We start from the raw sequence: 16,096 nt of genomic DNA, 5'->3' as shown, positions 1-16,096 counted from the left end.
AAATCTCCAACATGAAACAAAACGTCCGCACAAGTGGATGATATTTATTCATTCATTCATTCATTGATGAATGACACTAAACAACAACAATGTTGTAGCAATGAATTTTAACACCATAAAACAACACCAAACCGACGTGAACCATTAGAACCCTAAATATTTTGTATTCACAAAACGTAAATACGGCAACAGCCCTTCGTATCTTATGCGCGCAGCTCTGAAACAGAGGGGTTGTTGACGGGCGAGTGGTAACATCAGAGAACTGTGGAGGGCAGCGAACACCCATACAAAGGCAGGCAACAGCAGCAAGGCCATTAGTCGCTGTCAGCCACATACACCAGGTGCCACTGATTATCCCCTCCCGCCGCTAAGATTTAAGGAGGAGAAGGAGAAGGAGAGGACAAAGGAGGAGGAGGAGATGGAGAAGAAGAAGAAGAAGAAGAAGAGAAAGAAGAAGAAGAAGAAGAAAAAGAAGAAGAAGAAGAAGAGGAAGTGAATGAAGAAGAAGAAAAAAAGAAGATGGTGATGGAGAAGAATAAGGAGTAGAGAAGAAGCTCTCTGATTATCTGATTGGGTTGACGATCAGGAATCAGCTGATAATCAGGCAATCGGAGAGCTTCCTGCCCTGTTGATTTGGCCCTTGATGCTTCTTGAAATAATTGAGATTCTGAGATTCTTCCACTGTAAGCTACATCATTAACCCTTAATTACTAGGATGGGTGAAAATTCACCCAGGGCTTGAGAAATTTCGATGCTCCAGGTTGGTAACGATGCCTACAGATATATAGTTCTTTGTAATCTCCTAACTAATAGTGTACTTCAAGACAGCGTGGCAAGTGTTAGTGTTCCTGTGCTAGTTCTACTGTATTGTTACTCCCTGGGTGATTTTTCACCCAGCCTAGTGTGAGTTTTTCAAATATTGAATGAATTTTTCATGAATTTTGTTTTTGAACAATTGGCTATTATACAATCATATAAATCATTAATTTGTTTAGAAATATATGAGGAATAAAGTTATAATTTGTAGAAAATGATTGTGCATTTATTATGTTCTTGTTGATCTACCAGAAATCATCATAAAATTTTTCAGAAAAACAGAAATATTTTCAATTATTATGGGAAAATATATCAAAAAATTGGCAACACACGTTGAAATATTCTTCAAATAATAGATCATGAGATTCATTATTCACAAATAGGAATATATCTTCCAAGAAGTGAATTATGAAATGAGGAAAATATGGGTGAAACTTCACCCAGCCTAGTAATAGAGGTTGGGGAAGGAGCCATAGTTATTAAGGGTTATATGGCATTCAATTATTATAAAAATTTATGCTCTCAAATCCCACTATAATATTAAACTTAATAATGAATCTTGTATTTTTTGAATATTGAGATTTGGTTAGCATTAGTGATAGTACACTTGTTGTAGAATAAATTATTTAGTAAGCTATTATCATTTTCTAATGATTTTATATTTTTGTTTCCAGGATAATGATGTATCTCATACAGCTTCATTCTCAACAGGTAAGACGAAATACCTTAAAAAGCTAGATGAATTAATTCAAGAAGTAAATCTCAAGAATATTGATGTGAATTAGCATTTTTTGCCTAGATATGTGTTTAATACCTTGCTACGAGTTTAAAGTTATTTGTGATTCTATCATAATATATAAGTATGCCTGTCTCACACTTGTTTATCAGTAAATTATCTTCTATATATATAGAAGCGAAATGGCACTCACCCACTAACTCATTGACTAACTGACTGACTGACTGACTGACTCACTCACTCACTCACTCGCAGAACTAAAAATCTACCGGACCAAAAACGTTCAAATTTGGTAGGTATGTTCAGTTGGCCCTTTAGAGGCGCACTAAGAAATCGTTTGGCTATATTTTAACTCTAAGGGTTGTTTTTAAGGGTTAAAAGTTTGTCTTTTAGCATGTATATTCTTCTTCTCCCAATCTCTTAATTATAATTGGAATTTCCATATCATATGTTACTATAGAACTATTTAATCTAGATAGAGTACCTCTTCGAAACAGTTGTTAACTGGCAAATAATTAATAATTTTGTCAGGTTGGCATTAAGTTGAGTTGACTTTGTCAGGTTGGCATCAAGTTGAAGATTTAAATGCATTTATCACGGAAAAATTGATTGGGGACTGCTACTTCAATCCTGGGAATATTATATTACTAGCCGTCAGGCTCGCTTCGCTCGCCATATCCGTTTAGCCAGACGTTTAGTCTGTACCCCCGACTGGATTGTCCTAACATATGATAAAATGCTCAAATGAAAAATGCAGGCGAGCGAAGCGAGCCTGCTTATCTCATTCTTGGACGACCCAGTCGGGGGTCCAGGGGGCGGAGCCCCCTTGCTAGACGGATATGGCGAGCGAAGCGAGCCTGACGGCTAGTTTGAAATAAGCTTGTGCTTTCAAGAATCTAATTTCTTGTGATAAGAAGTACAATATTTTGCTAGTAAACAAATCGTTTTTATCATAATTCGTTTAAAATATTGTTCATATACTTGAATGGATTTTGGCAAGAATTAATGTTTTACAAAGATTGGATAGTGGGCAGTACTACGATTTTTTTTCTATGGGGTAAAGTTCATTCAAATGATAATGGAAGAGATAATTTTTCTGTGTTGTTGTAAATGGGATGCTGTAGTGAATATTTTATGAAAACTGATCAATATTATAGAGATCACTGATATATTGAAATAAGTTGTTATACCAGTCTCAGTTGAGATACCATTATCAATGGCATTCAAAAGTTCCAACATCGAACAACTGAATATAGGTACAGTGTAGGAGGACTGGGGAGTCACACGATTGGCCATCAGTTGTTCACCAATGGAGGTTGAGCTCTACTGCCATTGGTCGATAGCCTGGACACGCCCAAATATTCCAAATATGGTCATGAAAACCGTCAAACACAGCAAATGTAGAGGAATTGACAACAGAATCCAATAGATAATGTGAGAGAGAATAGAAGAATAAACCAGCTCAAACCATTAACACGAAAATACAAAAAGCTAACAAGAGGTTATGAATTAGTAATTATACAGTACTTTTTCGGATTAAACTGCTATACGTCATGCTCTACCATAAATTGGAATGTTTTCTCTGATGACCCTATTTTATTTTGAGAAAAATTCTAGATCTAGTAACCAAATCAATTAATATTCAAGAATGCAAGACCTTTTTCAAACTATCTTGAATATAATTTATTAGTCTACTAATGGAATAACCTATACCTGTGTAGTATTATACACTAGCAGGTAACCCGTGCTTCGCAAGGGTCTATTTTAAAACTTGACTTAATGAAATCCAGAAGAAATGAAAATAGGCCTATAAGAATCCTCGATTGATTAAGAATTTATAAGCAGCGTTTCAAGTAAATCAGTCCAGTAGTTCAGACGTGATGATGCGTCAAACATAATTTCCCTATCCTCTACACGTGTAAACGTCTTTAAGCCAGTTCTGGCTTTCATATATGAAATTCATTCATATATTTAGCTCAAACTTTGAATTCTGTAGTTTTTTACCAAAAACTAATTTTGGGAGACAGCTATCAGTAGGTACCTGATCGGCTTTGGTTGAATTTAATTCCCCGTGAATGGCCTGTCGAAATTTTTTTACGTCGATTCGGCGTTATCTCTTGAAATTTCTTTTTTGTGCAACCAAAATGCATCAGTTAGCATTAATGTCAGTTGAAGTATAGCATTCTATCGCGATTTAACTGCGAATACGTGCAACTGGGGGAAAGTTTTTTCTAAACAGATGTTTTTGATGCAGCTGTTTCACATCCACCATATTATTATACAGAGTTTGTGAAAATGAAAATATTCATTAATTATCAGAACAATATCATTCTTATATTTAAAATAAAAATATTCAGCAATTATCAAAACAATTATTATTGAGGTTAAGTGGTATCAGGTAGAAAGCAATAATAGAAACAGATGTTCCTTTTTTAATTCCATCCATATGATTTGGTGATTTTTTTATGAAATGAAGTTTGAACATTAATTCTGAAAACTCTAGAAGGAAAATTGAAATTTGGGCTTCCAGGTGCACGAGATTGATATTTTTAGAATCTATGTTCAAAATTTGGAGATCTAAATCATTCCCGTTTTTCCGGTATACAATCCACAAGTTGACATGTTTTGATGCGAACACACGAACAAACACAACCCTACTCTCTCTTATTATATAGATATTGTTCTATTGGGAATGAACTGCACTTTCACTTCAGCATAATCAAACTCCACGATTTCAAAATATCCCAATTTTAATATCAAACATAAATTTCCTCAATTGTAATTTGGAATGCAAAATTTAAATGCACCTATACATTACCAACTCATCTCATCAAAATATCCATTAAATATCTCATTACTCATCTTCAATGAAAACATGAATGATAACTACTGTCCATTAATATTCTCTTTGAAATAATTGCATAATATTACCACTGCAATGAATGTTATAATGATTATTCAACAAGAATGAATCAATTTTAATATGGAAATTGACCTTGAATTAGGAACGACAGATGTTTGGTAATAAATAATAATGATATTATTATCATTATTATTAGTGAGATTCACTATAAATTATTAACATTGGTTGAACGGGGAGCATTGGTGATTTATAAGGGATGCTCACAGTATAAAATGAATTTCACTACAGTTTCCAGAACTGACAAGTCCATATATCGTGAACAAACTGGTATAATACGTAGTTACACATGAAAGGAATCAAAATTCATATAATGTGTTATGGATCCTGATAATTATAACCTCAGGGGTTTCTCCATTTATCAAGGGTTGATGATGAGGGGTCAATATCTTTCGATTCGTAACTGATGACATATTCGACTCATTCCAATCTATATTATGATGTTAGGCTTTTCTGATCATAGTAGAAATGTCATTAGGTGAGACATAAATATGTCATTAATAAGGTCTTTAGGACCCTGAGGGCAAATATCCGCCTACATAAGGCTTTTCCAGTGGGGAGATTTATGTGAGCCTTTGAGGTTAATAGTCACATTGTTATCAAGCCTGATTCAATAATATAAGAAGGATGATGTGATACCCATTATTATATTATCATGAATATAATAATTCTTGTCTATTTGGATTGTAATAGATGATGTCATTGATGCAGTCATATTATGTCATTGCAGTGGAATTCAGGACCTGAGGCTGAATATCCGCCCACGTAAGGCTTTTGTAGGAGGATGATTTATGTGGGCCTTAGAAGCATGGAGTCACATTATTATGAAGCTTGGTTCAATAATAGAATATAATAATTCTTGTCTATTTGGATTGTAATAGATAATGTCATTGATGCAGTCAAATTATGTCATTGCAGTGGAATTCAGGACCTTGAGGCTGAATATCCGCCCACGTAAGGCTTTTGTAGGAGGATGATTTATGTGGGCCTTAGAAGCATGGAGTCACATTATTATGAAGCTTGGTTCAATAATAATAATTATGAGAATGATTTTATTACTTTCCTTGCCCTATTACTATAGGTAAGAAAAGTATTTGCTTTCCAAAAAATAAATTAATGTACCCTAATTTCAAGTTTTCTACACGTTTCAAGGTCCCCCTGAGCCCGAAATAGTATATTTCGCACCTAGAGCGGAAAATGAGATTTTTCCGGCTCCAAATCAGTTTTCAAGTCCGAGGCCGTAGGCCGAGGACTAGAAAAGATTGAGAGCCGGAAAAACATTTTTGCCCGTGGTGCGAACGCTATTTTTCGCCACACACAAAAATAAACAATATAATTATATATGAGAATAGTTGTTTACTAAGCACTTCTGAAAGCAGAAGTGGAAGGTGATAGCTCTAGCAAATCTGAGGTAATCTTGATATCAAGAAATTGTCCAAGTATCTCTATTTCTTATCCTGATTTGTCTAAATAACCTAAAAAATGATGTTCAATTATGTGGGAGGTTGAGTTTAAACTTTTTTATTCTTTCAAATGACAATAAGATGATATTATCATTAAATGTTTTAATTATTGAATAATGAACACAAATAATGAAAAGTTTTTTGATCACCTTTTCTTAGTTCCATCTTAGCGGCTGGAAAGAAACCTGTTCTGACGTCAGACGAGAGTCGTCTGCAAACAATGTCTTTCAGATCTACGTAGGGACTGGAAAACAGCTGCTTTCTGTGCAGTGTGGGGAAACATGATTTTATAAGGTTTTCAATCACATTGTAACCAAACCTAATGTAATATAGGAGAAAGGGTGGTAAATTAGTTACATATCATAGAAGAAATATGTGTGTGCTCAAGGGGGTCTTTGGGGATGTTGAAATTTATGTGAGTGGAAGCTTTGCTGCTATAATAATTGAAAAGGTACGCTCATCTCAGTGTGGTTGTCTTTCGGTCTCAAAATTTTATAGTTTTTTAAAAGTTTGGAATTTTCTAATTAATTGTGATTGATTTGATTTAATCCAGAAGTATTTTAAATTAAAAAATATTCAAAGTATTTTTTCAATTTAAAAATGATTTTTGTGTGTTTTTGAACAGTAAATTGAGTGTGTAATTGAAGAATGTTAAGTGACACATAACCTAGCTACATTTGGACTGTTGTATAAATTAGAATTGGACCGTTTTGGGCTTTGTAATAGAATTGGACTCAACACGAGCTTTATTCGACATTAAATATGTGTCTTAGTAACAGAGATAACAGATTATAAATATTACAGCTGTTTTATCATCACAATCTTCCCCCCTTAATATCAATCGGCACTCGTGGGGTATGGGGCGAGCTGGCGAAGTGAGACTGTCGATTCTCTGCCGTCGTTGTGGCGAACAAACGCATATTCAGGGTTACTCTCGATTAATTCAACTTTTTCAACTTGCGATTCTTGTTTTGAGTTTTTTGTCATCTTCTTCAACCATACTGGTCCAGGTGTCAATAGCCAGGTTGGTAATGGTTTTCCATTACTTGAGTTTCTTGCATGTAAAAACATCCGCTCATGTGGTGTGCAGTTGGTGCTTGTGCATAATAGGGAACGAATAGAGTTAAGGGCATCGGGGAGAACTTGTTCCCAGTGACTGTTGTTCAAACCTCTCGATTTTAGGGCTAGCATCACACTTTTCCATATAACTCCATTGTACCGTTCGACTTGCCCATTACCGGCTGGATTATAGGGCGATGTTCTGCTGCTGGCAATTCCTTTTGATAGTAGGAAATTTTTCAAAGCTGATGACATAAACGATGTTCCTCTATCGGAATGTATGTAAGACGGTACACCAAAAAGAGAGAATAGTGATGTAAGGTGTTTTATTACTGTATTAGTAGTCATGTCAGGACAGGGGAAGGCAAATGGGAATCTGGAATATTCGTCTATAAGAACTAAAATATACTTGTTCCTTGAACTTGATTGTAGTGGGCCTTTGAAATCCATATTAAGACGTTCAAATGGTCGAGTTGCTTTGATAAGGCGGCCAGTTCCTTTGGCATAGCGTGGTTTCATTTCAGAACATGTAATACATTTGGAACATACTTCTTTTACATCATCTATTGAATATGGTAAGTTCTTTGTTTTGGTCCAATGATGGAGTCGAGTAACTCCTGGATGACACAGGTCCTCATGAATTTTTATCAGTTTTTTTATATCTGTATGGCATCCAACAGTGGCACAGACTCTTGATAGTGTATCTGCTGGTATATTCTCTTTTCCAACTCTATAAATTATATTGAACTTATATTCTGACAATTCAAGGCGCCATCGTTGGATTTTGTCATTCTTAATCTTGCTGGTTTGTTATTACTAAACATGAATGAAACTGATTTCTGGTCTGTGATAAGTGTAAATTCTCGTCCAAGTAAGTAATGTCGCCATTTCCTGATTGATTCCACAATGGCATAAGCTTCTTTTTCCACTGCAGAGTGCCTAGTTTCAGATGGTTCATTACAGACTATTTTCACTGTTCTTATTATTGTGAAGGACTCTACTCCGATATGATTTTATCTTTAAGGCCTCATGACACATTCACAGTTTTTGCATTATGACTTCATTGTTCTCATATTCACTTTCTATGAAATATGATTTCTTCTTTATTTGTTCTTCTTTCAATAATCTTCTATCATGTCATTCCAATCACCACATCTCATCTTCATCCTTTCCTTTTCGTGTAAATATAACTATAGAAATAATGTCAACGATAATGTTGGTCGCAGTCATGTTATCATTCCTGATAAGTCGTTCAGCATCTTTTTTTCCAATCTTGAATTTTTTTGGACTGAGTTCAGTATCACTAAATACAGTTAGCGTTGTTGAATTTATTATTACTTTGGAAACTATAGTATTTTTAATTGATTTTACTAGAATTATTAAGTAGTGATGACTGACGATTTGCTTGATTTCAAATGTATCAATGCTGAAAAATATGATGATACTGATGGCTTTGACCTCTTTCCCGACTGTCAGGCTGAAAGCATGAGGGATGGGGCAATCACTATTTTCCATACAAATATCCGTAGTTTCAATAAGAATTTCGATGAACTTACTGTTATACTGAATAATTATAAAATTAAATTTAATATAATTGTTTTAACTGAGACCTGGGTTGATGAAGCGAATGTTGTTGCTTGTTTGGAGGGATACGATGTATTTTTAAATAAGAAAAGTAGAAATCAAAACGATGGGGTGATCGTATTTGTTCGTAAGGGTCTAGCGGTAGGATGTGAGGAAATTCATCTGCATGGAGCAACATGTTTAAAAATTGACATGAAATTAAGTGGAGAGCGGCACTGCGTTTTGGCAGTGTACCGCCGTCCCTCTTCAGCCGGCGACCTGGATCACTTCGTTCAAGATTTGGAGTCTTATTGCCTTTCTAAAAAAACTGACAGAACAAACTGGATTGTTGGGGATATAAATTGCTGCATTTTGCCGGAGACTACAGATCCATTGTCACAACACTATCAGGATGTTCTATGCGGCACTGGGTTTGTGAGTTGCATTAGCGTCCCAACTAGGGTTACCAGTACTTCAAAGAGTTGTATTGATCATATCTTTACTGACTATGGTGACACAGATATTGTTCGCTCTGGTGTCATTATGTCTGAACTCACTGATCATTATTTCATTGTAGCGGGCATAGATCCTCTGTCGCGTGTTGAAGTTTCTAATGGGATACCTCAGAATTTTACTATTATAGACAAGGCCAAAGTAAGTTCCCTTATTTCAGAGCATGACTGGACCTCAATTAAACAATTTAATAATGTCAATTCAGCTTCAGTTACATTTATAGAAACCTTAAAAAAATTCATAAACATATCCAAAAAAGAAAAAATTGTTTCTGCTAAAACTAGAAAACTAAAACCGTGGATTACTAGTGGTCTCATTAAATCAATCAGACACAGAGATAAGTTGAGTAAACAGTTGAAGAGGCATCCCCAGGATTATCATTTGAAAAACATTTTTAGGACTTATAGGAATACCTTGTCTAATGCTATTAGAGAAGCAAAGATAAGTTATTATCGTAATAAAATCATGGAGGTGAAAAACGATAGCAGGAGGCTATGGAGTAGTATAGCGGAAATGACAGGAACTAAAAAGAATAGAGAAAAATTCCCTATTAGTAATTTTATACATGATGGAGCTGCAATTGACAGACACAATATAATTGATGTTGCCAATGATTTTAATGCCTATTATGTTAATGTTGGTGCCAGCCTTGCCAGTGCATTTCCCCCGGTCAGCGAAGTTGTTGTAGATGATCGAGATCACCAATTGGACTCCAGACTTGACTTGCAACATGTTACTGAGGAAGATGTGGTTAGGGTTGTAAATAGCATTAGAGGAGGTTCATCTCCAGGAATCGATGGCATCTCCACAGATATTATAAAGGAAAATATTGAAATTTTGAAATATCCAATAACTTACATAGTCAACTTAAGTATCACAGAGGGTGTCTTTCCGGAAATCCTTAAATTTGGCAAAGTTATTCCAATATACAAAAACGGCCCAAAAAACCGTCATGTAAGTTATAGACCTATACATTAACTTGTGTTCTTGCCAAAATACTAGAGAAAATTATTAGACAGCAATTAGTTGATTATTTAGCCTCACATAACATTCTGTATAGTAATCAGTTTGGCTTCAGGAGCGACAAAAACTTAAATAATAATATATTCAACTTGACTAAAGATATACACACCCTAATAGGGAAAAACAGGAAAATTCTTTTGCTATTTATAGACCTTGCAAAAGCGTTTGACACAGTTGACCGGGATATCCTCATGAATAAACTGTATTATATTGGTGTAAGGGACATGTCATTAAACTGGTTCAGGAGCTATCTCTCGGACCGTCGCCAGATTGTCACTATTCTCAATGAAAATAGTATAAGTAGAGAGTTGAATTATGGCGTTCTGCAGGGAAGCACCCTAGGACCAATTTTATTTTTAATTTTTATTAATAACTTGGGAAAGCTTAATCTACAGAACGGTGATTGCTTTTTATATGCTGATGACACAGCTTTACTTTTTGATGGTCACTCTTGGAATGAGGTATACAACATGCAGAGTGTGGACTGAATAAAGTGAAAAGATGGTTCGATCAGAATCGTCTAACTGTCAATGTGAGTAAAACTAAGTGCATGCCAATTTGTCTGAGAGAAGATGCCGAACCTGTGGATGTGGAATTAAAATTGCACTCATGTGGAGCATTGGATGAATGTATGGTATGTGACACAGTTGAAGCTGTCTCAGAATATAAGTATCTAGGAGTATTATTCGATAAACGTTTGAAATGGAGCTCCCATATCATTTTCACTAGGAATAAATTAAGGAAATTATTATACATTTTCAATTTTCTAAGTAAAATCATGAATATTGAAATGCTTAAGCAAGTATATTATGCATATGCCCAATCTATCTTACAGTATGGTATCTTAGCTTGGGGAGGCGCCACAAAGACTGTCTTGAATCCTTGGAAGTGACTCAAAAATCTATTATTAAAACTGCGTTACAGAAAAATAGTAGGTACCCTACTGAAACCCTATTTAACGAGTTTAAAGTATTTAATATTAATCAGCTGTATGTTCGATCCCTACTTATGCACATCTACAAGAACAAACAAGACATATTCGCTCAAGTGCAACATGGCTACACAACCAGGAGCTCGGTGAACGGTGGCATTGTTATTCCTAGAGTACTCAAATCAATAAACACAACAAATTCCTTCTATAAAGCAAGTATACTTTACTCAAAACTCCCCCAACACATTAAAGACATTGAAACTCGGTCCATAGGCGTATACAAACGCCACATTAATAGATGGCTTTTGGAGGTTGGTAAGATAAGAATTTTAGATTTCCTTAAATCAAATTATACTTTTTGATAAGACTAGCCTCAATGCATGCTGAGTCGGTTGGCCATTGTTCTGATCCGTTTCTCTTGTTCTTGGCTTGACAGTGAGTTTTCTGCCCCTCATTCATTTTTCTCTCTCTTCTTCTTCTTCACAACATACTTCATTTTTCCATCACTCATTTCAATCTTTTCCATCTTTCACATATATTGTCATGTATTTCATCACTCATTTCAATCTTTTCCATCTTTCACATATATTGTCATGTATTTCATTATGTTAACTTATTATGAACTATTGTCATTATGAACTATTCAGATTGTTACTCTTTCCTGCACACAGGCATTTTGCCCATGCATGGAAAAAAATGTGTATTATTTTTTATTTGAAATGTATTTTGTTGGTAAAATGAAATAAATAAATAAAATAAAATAAAGTTCTTGAGAAAAACGCCACTGGTCTCTCATTCTGTGTTAATACTGCTCCAATAGCGTATCTGAGGCATCAGTTCCAAAGTGAACGGGACTTTTTCATCAATGTGCACTAGAACTGCAGATCCTATTTCTTTCTTTATGATTCAAATACAGAATCGACAGTCTCACTTCGCCAGCTCACCCCATACCCCACGAGTGCCGATTGATATTAAGGGGGGAAGATTGTGATGATAAAACAGCTGTAATATTTATAATCTGTATCTCTGTTACTAAGACACATATTTAATGTCGAATAAATTGTAATAGAATTGGACTCAACACGAGCTTTATTCGACATTAAATATGTGTCTTAGTAACAGAGATAACAGATTATAAATATTACAGCTGTTTTATCATCACAGGCTTATAAGCCTGTGGTACTTTTCTGTAAGTTGTGTGATTCTGAATGATTTAATAAATGAATGAATAAAATCCCAATTGTTATGATCATTATTTCTGCTTTTGTTTGAAGTGAAAATGTCATAATCTTGAGGGTTTAAATCTATGCCCGCGAGCTATCTCAACTGGGGAAATTTGTGAGTCACAAGTCGTTGAATTAACTGAATTTTTATCCACTTTCAACTCTTAGTAATTTTTGTCTTGGTTCTAAGTGGAAATGTCAGGACCTTAGGTTAATTAATTACTTGCCTTAACATGAGTGAAAAACAGTGAAAATTCATAGGTTTGTAGTTGAGCTCACAGGATTTTTATCCATTTTCCCACTCCTAGTAATTTCTGTCTTTGTTTGAAGTGAAAATGTGGAAACCTTGAGGGTTATTAATTATTTGCCCACATGTGAGTGAAAATACATAGGTAACAAGGACTTGAGTTCACAGGATTTGTATTCACATTTCAACTCCTGGTAGAGAAGCAGCTTTAACAAACTCTTATTTTGAATTATCAAAAATTTTTCCCTCACGAGTTCATTACATTACAGTGACCGCCATACTTTTTTCTGATTACACATAGGAACAACAGTGGAAGTGGATGAGGAAAAAAGAGGGTGGAGAAGAAGAGGAAGAAGAAGTGGAAGAAGTAGAAGAAGGAGAAGAAGAAGAAGAAGAAGAAGAAGAAGAAGAAGAAGAAGAAGAAGAAGAAAAAGTAGAAAAAGTGGAAGAAGAGGTAGTAGAAAAAGTGGAAGAAGTGGAAGAAGAAGAAAAAGAAGAAGAAAGGGAAGAAGAAGAAGGAGAAGTAGAGAAAGAAGAAGTGACAATAGGAGGGAATGGTGAGAGACAGAGAGAAATTCTGTGAGTAAGAACAAAAAAAGTGCCCTGGGGAGAATGCTAGTCGTTCAGGATTCATTTCATTAAGATCCTCACTCACACTAACACACACACACCACAATGAACATTACACACAAATACACATACACACAAGTTCTCCAACGCAATCTGGTGGAAAAAGTGTACTAACACTGAATTTCGGGCCCACTCTGTATTGTAATTTTGAATATTAAAATCATACCAACGCACACACTAGGGACCTGTTTTCTCCGCCTCTGTGAAAAATATGCTCACACATTCACTGATGATGTGAAATACATTCACTGATGTTGTGAAATACATTCACTGATGCCGCGAAAAGCACACACTTCCAAACTATTCAGCACTCAGTTGCCAGCCACTGTTTCCCACATTCAATATTTCTGTAGCTCTGTTTCAAACAGCAACCATTCTAATTCAATTAGATGCCAGTGGTTTAGAAAAAGTATGTGTGCCGGTTTTTAATAACACGCGAAAAATGCGGGTATGAGCAGTGTGAAATACAACGGAGAGTTTCCAGAGTTCTGTGAGATGGAATTTAATTATTTTTGAACTCGTCTTTTTTTTTCAGGAGAATTGGGATGGTTGCACAAAAATCTGAGTATTCTCAAAATCTGATAGACCTTGGAGTTTCACTTAGTACTTTGAGGGAGATGTGTATGGTGTGTGGTTTATTTATTTATTTAATACAGTTGCCTTTTAGGAAACTATCCTATAGCAGGTTGGCATTATTTACAAAATTCAATTACAAAAGCAAAAAATCTGGTGTGGCGCACTCACACAACTTTCCTTGCCGTTATCACGATTGATCATCTGACGCTAGTGTGCACGCGCATCTCAAGTCTACTTATAAACAAAGATCTGAACCAGCTGGTGACAGGACAATAACGCTGGAGACATACGAGGTCTGCTATCTCTTCATAGTGAATCATTTAATAGAATCAACAGTTGCCAACAGTTTGCAATTGAAATAATAACACTTTCTCGAATTTCGTGCTTATTTTCAATTTGAGCTGAAAATGTTACTAAACATCAATTGTAGAGATTTTCATGCTTAATCTTTTCCACTCAAAATTTTTTGTTGAAATTGTATCTGAAGCCTGATAATTGGGAATCTAGAATCGAACTTTGCATAGATGGGGAGGGTGGAGCTCCTGAAATTTTTACAGATATGAGACTTGTGGCAGTTGATAGAGCTCATCAATTACTATTTTTGGTATAAATTTAATCAAAATCGTTAGAGCCGTTTTTGGGAAAATCGCGAAAAACTCTGTTTTTGACAACATTTTCGCCATTTCAGCCGCCATCTTTGATTGCATTTGATCGAATTTGTTCGTGTCGGATCCTTATAGTGAAAGGACCTTAAGTGCCAAATTTCAAGTCATTCCGTTGATTGGGAGATGAAGTATCGTGTTCACAGACGCACATACACTCATACACACACACACACACACACACACACACACACACACACACTCACACATACATACAGACCAATACCCAAAAACCACTTTTTTGGACTCAGGGGACCTTGAAACGTATAGAAATTTAGATATTGGGGTACCTTAATTTTTTTCGGAAAGCAATACTTTCCTCACCTATGGTAATAGGGCAAGGAAAGTAAAAAATCATGACAGAAAATATTGATCACATGCTAATCTAGAGAGTTCATGAGAATATTATCTTAAATGAATAATTTCATCGATATTACACTCATTACAGTACAATCAAGAGAAAAAATCATAGCTCCTCAAATCATTGATTGCACTTTAGACAGTCAAATCCATAGTGGTCCATCCTCCTCATTTAAATCCTCAAAATATAGCGTTTTCTTGTAAATTCAATTCATTATTGTTTTATCTTTCATTTCTTCTCTACTTTTACCTCCAGCTTCAATAATTAATTGCTACAGTGATTTGAATTACTTCTGAATTACATTTCTCACCTGTGTCCCCTTTTCCTCCTAGTTATAGTTCCTCTTCCTCCTTCTCGACCATTTTATTTTCTTCATATCCCTCTTATCCTAATAATAATTTTTCATTCTTTGTAAAATTCGTTGAATAATTAGCAATCATTTGATGTGTCAAAGTATAAGTTGTAACATGCATGAATAAAGAGCTCTAATTTAGCATAATCTGAATTCCAAATTTTGACTTTCTTTTCTCCTAATTCCAGTCTCTCATCCGTTTAATTTTCTTCATATCTTTCTCATCCGGTCAATTATTCTTCATACCTTGTGAAATTCGTTGTATAATTAGAATACTGTCATTTAATGTGTTATATGAGCCAATAAGTGTTCTAATATTCATGAATGAAGAACTCTAATCTAATTTAATCAAATCTGAACCGTCTCATTTCCACCCCATCCTAGTCTTTCTCTCTGTTACTCATCAAACATTCCAAACATTCTGTCTCTTTCCTACCTATTTCCACATGTATCCCCACCTCTCCTGTGTCACCGTAAGTCCATCATTCACTCTCATTCCTGTCTCATTTTCAACTTATTTGGGTCTTTTTTCTCCGTTTCTCAGAAATGCTCATCAAACATTCTGTCCCCTCTCTAGTTCTTTTCATTAAGAATTCCAATGCAATCACCAGAGGCCTCCCCTTCTCAACTTCATCAGACTCGTAACGTGCTGGTATGCCTATTCTCTCTTTCACTCTCTCACTTCCTCTCTCTCTTTCATTTTCTCTCTCCCACCCACTCATTCTATCACTCTGTCTCTCCCCTTCCCACTACTCCACTCTCACTCACTCATTCTATCACTCTGTCTCTCCCCCTCCCACTACTCCACTCTCATTCACTCTCTATTTATCCTCTATCTCTATCTATCTCTCTTATAATATATTTCTTTCTCTCTCCCTCTTATCTCCTCCATACCGAATAACTCCTTACATCATCTTTATGAGTTGAAAATTTCAATCATCATGACTCCTCACCAAATCATTGATGAGAATGAGCCATATTAGCTATGGAATGAGCCAAGAATCTTATTGAAAATCCTGTT

At 35.3% G+C, this 16,096-nt stretch overlaps 1 protein-coding gene across 1 annotated transcript in view; it reads left to right on the top strand.

The window, feature by feature from the left end:
• Window positions 1-1,489: 1,489 nt before the first annotated feature.
• The window catches only part of LOC111060195 (trichohyalin), a 229,147-nt gene continuing 214,540 nt past the window's right edge, over window positions 1,490-16,096 (top strand). The window contains exon 1 of the mRNA XM_039426674.1: window positions 1,490-1,527. The gene's annotated coding sequence lies outside the window, so the exon portion shown is untranslated. The remainder of the gene's footprint in view (window positions 1,528-16,096) is intronic.

This window comes from Nilaparvata lugens, chromosome 4 (assembly GCF_014356525.2).
Source record: "Nilaparvata lugens isolate BPH chromosome 4, ASM1435652v1, whole genome shotgun sequence".
Classification (NCBI taxonomy): domain Eukaryota; kingdom Metazoa; phylum Arthropoda; class Insecta; order Hemiptera; family Delphacidae; genus Nilaparvata; species Nilaparvata lugens.
Note: the sequence above shows the minus strand (reverse complement) of the source record. Positions and strands in the feature narration are given on the sequence as shown.